At 48.0% G+C, this 6,028-nt stretch overlaps 1 non-coding gene across 1 annotated transcript; it reads right to left on the bottom strand.

Moving 5' to 3' along the window:
* Nucleotides 1-608: 608 nt before the first annotated feature.
* Nucleotides 609-681, bottom strand: trnaf-gaa (transfer RNA phenylalanine (anticodon GAA)). The gene has a single exon. It is a non-coding gene; the product is annotated as a tRNA-Phe (tRNA).
* Nucleotides 682-6,028: the final 5,347 nt, after the last annotated feature.

Genomic DNA, 6,028 nt, shown 5'->3' on the forward strand with positions numbered 1-6,028 from the left:
TTGTTTGCACTGCTCTCTCAGCCTGACCATTGGATGCTGGTTTGAACGAAGCAGATGTGACATGTTTGATCCCATTACGGGTCATGAACTCTTTGAACTCGGCACTGGTGATACAAGGGCCGTTGTCACTCACAAGGCTGTGCGTGGCAAACATGGCCCACAGGCTTTCAGTAGTGGCAGCGGACGTGCTTGCCAACATTATTTCGCATTCAATCCATTTGGAGTACGCATCTACAGCCGCTAGGAATATTTTTCCCAAGAATGGGCCTGCATAGTCAACATGGACCCTAGACCACGGTTTTACATTTGTGTTACATTTGTGCACGTAGGACTTTAAGTCCGCACCGATACCGGGCCACCACACGTGGGATCTGGCCATCGCTTTCATCATTACAATCACTAATGGAAGTGTCCCTGCCCTTTTTTGGGTACCACTACCCGATTATCCCACAGGAGGCAGTCTGCCTGTAAAGACATTTCATCTTTGCGCCGTTGGTACGGCTTTATTTCTTCCTACATTTCTAATGGGACACTGGACCAGCTCCCGTGAAGCAAACAGTTTTTTACTAAGGACAGTAAGGGGTCCTGGCTTGTCCAGGTTCCTCTACTGCCGAAACCCAAGATTGAACCAGGGACCTTTAGGTCTTCAGTCTAACACTCTCCCAACTGAGCTATTTCAGCTGCTACAAAATTGCAGATCATCCAGGTTCTGATCTGTCGGGCGGTAACCGGTGATTACTCATTCTCGAATGCTTCCATTACTATAACTAAATCTGCGGGATGTGCCATTTCCACCCCCGTGGTAGGCAATGGCAGCCTACTGAGAGCATTGGTACAGTTTTCTGTGCCTGGCCTGTGGCGGATGGAGTAGTTGTATGCGGACAATGTGAGCGCCCATCTCTGGATGCGGGCTGATGCATTTGTATTTATCCCCTTGCTTTCCGAAAAGAGGGATATATGTGGCTTATGGTCAATTTCCAATTCAAATTTGAGCCCAAACAGATATTGATACATTTTCTTTACCCCATAAACACATGCTAAAGCTTCTTTTTCAATCATGTTGTAGGCTCTCTCAGCCTTAGACAGACTTCTGGATGCATAAGCAACCGGTTGCAATTTCCCAGAATCATTAGCTTGTTGCAATACACACCTGACACCGTATGATGACGCATCACATGCTAGTACCAAATGCTTACATGGATCATACAACACAAGCAAATTGTTTGAGCATAACAGTTTTCTAGCTTTTACAAAGGCATTTTTTTGGCTTTTACCCCATACCCATTTGTCTCCTTTATGCAGTGAGGAGTGCAGTGGTTCTAACAGTGTGCTGAGACCCAATAAGAAGTTATCAAAGTAGTTCAGGAGTCCTAGAAGCGACCGCAGCTCCATCACGTTCTGTGGTCTCAGTGCGTTCTCGATTGCCTCCGTCTTCGAATCGGTGAGCCTGATGCCGTCCGCCGCGATTCTTCTCCCCAGGAACTCCACTTCAGGCTCCAGAAAAACGCACTTCGAACGTTTTTATCTGAGCCCCATGCAATTGAGCCAACTAAGAACCGCCTCCAGGTTCTGCAGATGCTCGACAGTGTCCCGACCTGTAACAAAGATGTCGTCCTGGAAGACCACGGTGCGCGGGACTGACTTCAGTAAGCTTGCCATGTTTCTCTGGAATATCGCCGCGGCTGATCGAATCCCGAACGGGCATCTGTTGTAAATGAAGAGACTTTGTGTGTGTTGATGCAGGTGAGGCTCTTCGATAATTCCTCCAACTCCTGCGTCATGTAGGCCAAGGTCAGTCCAGCTTCGTGAACGTCTTTCCTCCCGCCAGCATTGCAAATAGGTCGTCTGTCTTTGGTAGTGGGTATTGATCCTGCAGGGAGAAATGATTGATAGTCACTTTGTAATCACCACAGATTCTGATGGTGCTGTCTCCCTTGAGGATTGGAACAATCGGACTGGCCCACTCGTTGAATTTGATCGGCGAAATGATGCCCTCTCGTTGCAGTCGGTCCAGCTCGATCTCCACCCTCTCTCTCATCATGTACGGTACTGCTCTTGCCTTGTGATGGATGGGTCGCGCCCCCGGAATTAAATGGATCTGTACTTTTGCTCCTTGAAACTTTCCGATGCCTGGTTCGAACAGCAAGTAGAATTTGTTTAAGACCTGGGCACATGAAGTATCATCGATGGGCGAAAGCGCTCGGACGTCATCCCAGTTCTAGCGTATCTTCCCCAGCCAGCTCCTGCCAAGCAGCATGGGACCATCACCCGGTACCATCCAGAGTGGTAGCTTGTGCACTGCTCCATCGTAGGAGACCTTTACGGTAGCACTGCCGATTACGGGATCAGTTCCTTTGTATAAGTTCTCAGTTTAGTGCGAATGGGAGTCAGGACTGGCCTTGAGGCCTTGCTGCACCACAATTTATCGAAAGTCTTTTTGCTCATAATGGACTGGCTTGTGCTGGTGTCCAGCTCCATTGACACCGGGAGTCCATTTAATTCAACCTTCAATATTATCGGGAGACACTTTGTGGTAATTGTGTGCACCCCATATACCTCTGCCTCCTCAGCGTGAGGCTCTGGATTGTCATGATCTGCCGTGGATCTGTCCTCCTCTGCAACATGGTGGTTTGCAGAATTAGCAGGGTTTGCAGCTTGCCTGTACATATGTTGGAGGTATCCTATTGTTCCACAGCCCTTGTAAACGTATCCTTTGAAGCGGCATGAATGGAAACGAGGATCACCCCTGCAGCGTCAACAAGGTGTTAATGGCATAGTATTCATCACCCTTGATGGTGGACTCTGAGACATCTGCGGATGTGCAGCTGCAGGCATGTGAGGCCTGCCCTGTACATTACGATTCGAAAACAACATTACTTTGTTCACAGTACTTATAGCAGCTATCGCTATGGCTTTACTCACGGTTGGGGTTTCTACAGTCAAAAAGTTTCCGAAGTATTACTTCATGGCCAATGCCAAGTACAAAGAAGTCCCTGAGCATGTTCTCCAAATGTCCTTCAAACTCGCAATGTCCTGCAAGGCGTCTTAGCTTGGCGACATAGCTCGCCACTCCCTGGCCTTCAGACCTCTTGCATGTGTCGAACCGGTACCTCACTATCAGAACGCTTTCCTTCGGGTTAAAATGCTCCGGGACCAGTGAAATCATGAGAAATGATCATACGATTTCTCTGTGGGTTTCGCTGGAGCAAGCAGATTTTTCATGAGGCCATACGTTGGTGCCTCGCAAACGGTGAGGAGAATCGCCCTTCGTTTGGCAGCGTTCGCTTCTCCTTCCAGCTCGTTGGCCACGAAGTATTGGTCGACTTGCTCCACGAAGGTTTCCCAATCATCTCCCTCCGAAAATTTCTCCAGGATGCCCACGGTTCTCTGCATCGTTGTGGTGGGGTTCGTCATCTCGTCGGCAGTTGTTGTGTATGAATAAAGAGTCTGACCAGATACTGTGAGCTCAAGGGCTTGTGGGATCCCTTGGGACTCCAGGGGATGAGCCCTCTGGTGATTAAACAAGGTATTTACAGGTTTAAATATATAACACCCACCACCAACTTTTTACAAACTCACTCCAACTCCCTGCGGTAATCAAGCACCCAGCAGCACCTGCTCACTCTTAGCCCCTCCGACCGACAGAGTGCGACCCACTGAGCCACAGCTGACACTATCTGTGAAACGTCAAAAGCTCAAGAAAGCATCTAAAATTCGCACAGCTCAACAATATTTGATTTGGAAAAAAAATGCCCTCCTCTGCACATCTTCAACTTAATTTATAACATTCGTCTTCAGAACTTTACAGAATTACAGTTTCATCGATCTCGTATCAAAAGAGCTACCTCATTTAAGAACATAAGAACATAAGAATTAGGAACAGGAGTCGGCCATCTAGCCCCTCGAGCCTGCTCCGCCATTCAACAAGATCATGGCTGATCTGGCCGTGGACTCAGCTCCACTTACCCGCCCGCTCCCCGTAACCCTTAATTCCCTTATTGGTTAAAATTTCCTTATTGGTTATTATTTGAATTCTTCAGACAGCTTTCAGAGCAGAAGCAGAATGTATTTCTAAAGCAAGCTTCCCTTATTAAATTCAAAACTCACTTGACCTGAAAAAGGCTGTCAGCGGCAAGAGTAAGTTAAGGCTCCAAGTAATAGACTGCAAAACAGCACCTGTAGGAACAATGGCTTCAATAACAGGCCTAAGACGTTCAACTGGATTAAACAGGCCACATTCATATCGGTAGGTTTTTAAGATGAGCTGTGGAAAATCTTATTTCTGATTTAAACCCAGGCTTACTTCTCTGTAAATCTTCTGCCCTACTCTCCTCTCCTGATGGTATTGACTGCTTGCTGATGTCTAGAATCCATTGAGCCGAAATTCAGCCTCTGGATAAGGCCCATTACCGCCGGATAGCGCCAGCCATGCGGCGGTGTTGAATGACGCCGCTCGCGAAATTCTCCCTGGTGGTTTTTCCGGCGGTCCCCAGTTCCACCTTGCTGCTGCCGAACCCTCCTCAGTGCATCACTGCCAGGTCGGCCCGACAACGACGCCCCCTGGGGTTCGGCCGGGCCTCCAACAGGCAGCCGCCCTTGGGCGCCAGGCCGCTGGCCCGGCCGAAACCCTCCCTTGGTGGCCCAGTGGACCTAACTAAAAGAATCGCACAGCTCGCAGCGAGCCTCCCCTTTAAATGAAGGGGAGAGACGTGGTGATGCGCCGGCGTGATGAGGTCATCAGCGCCACGCTGATGACTGACAGTGGCGGACACTCCGCCCGCTGCCCACTGCCACCCCCAGTTTGACGGAGACGCCGCTCCCGCTTCCGTTTCCGGCCCCCATTATGACCGACCTCCACAGCGCTGGGGAAAAAAAAGACAAAGAGCTGAATTTCATGCAAGAGGCCACCGCATCCACCGCGGCGGTGAAAACAACTGAAACGCGGTAAGTGCACCCCGTTTCCGGTGGGGGTGAATTTCGGCCCCCATGTGAGCTGGTTTCTTTCCATTACTCGCCCAACTGGAAATTATCCATCTGCGAACCTTGACCGTGAAGCTCGGCAGGCTATTTGGTCGTGTAAAACATTACAGCCCAGACTGATCCTGTTCTCATCTGACGTCCATGCATGCGTACATCCGGTGTGAGTTGCTTCATAGCGATCATGTGCGGGAATCATAATGGTTACTCCCTCCCTTAACCCAAGACATTGATGCCAATTGCATTGCCCTTAGGTCCATCAGCACAGATCAACGATCAAACAAATATGATTTCATATCCAAAACCAATGCCATTTGATCCAGTGTAAAATATCTTGGTTAAGAGAAAATCTGAAAGATTAAAGAGAAATCAGATTCATTTGAATTCCTAAATAAACCTAAAATCTCTCACGGTCCTTTATTTTTATGCTTCAAAAACTTTAATAACTGTGCTATCTACCTTCTTCAAATGGTTGAAGACATAACTAAGACAAAATAGCTTTAGTTTGTGTTATGTTCAGAATAAATCCACAGGACTGTATCGCAAGCTCAAACTGTTGTGACCTTGGTCTCTTTATTCAGACTCCAGAGTGGGGAAGCAGAATGGTGAATCATCTTTTATACCTGCTTGCCCCAGGGTGCACAGGTGACCCTTAGGTCTCCCACAGGAGTGCCCCCTCGTGGCAAGTCTTACATTTTGGTCAGGTTTACATACATACATAACAGTTTGTTTCTCTCTAAACTCATGCAATTGACTTAGTAGTAAATATTCTGCTGTACCCACTCTCTGATGAACATAAAAGATCCCATGGCACTATTCGAAGAACAGCAGGGGTGTTCTCCCCGGTGTCCAGTTAATATTTATCCCTCAACCAACATCACTAAAAAACTGCATTATCTAGTCATTATCACATTGATGTCTGTGGGAGCTTGCTGTGCACATATTGGGCTGCCGTGTTTTCCTACATTACAACAGTGACTACATTTCAAAAGTACTTCATCAGCTGTAAAGTGCTTTGGGACGTCCCGAGGTTGTGAAAAGTGCGACAGAA

This window comes from Pristiophorus japonicus, chromosome 2 (genome assembly GCF_044704955.1).
Source record: "Pristiophorus japonicus isolate sPriJap1 chromosome 2, sPriJap1.hap1, whole genome shotgun sequence".
In the NCBI taxonomy this organism is placed as follows: domain Eukaryota; kingdom Metazoa; phylum Chordata; class Chondrichthyes; family Pristiophoridae; genus Pristiophorus; species Pristiophorus japonicus.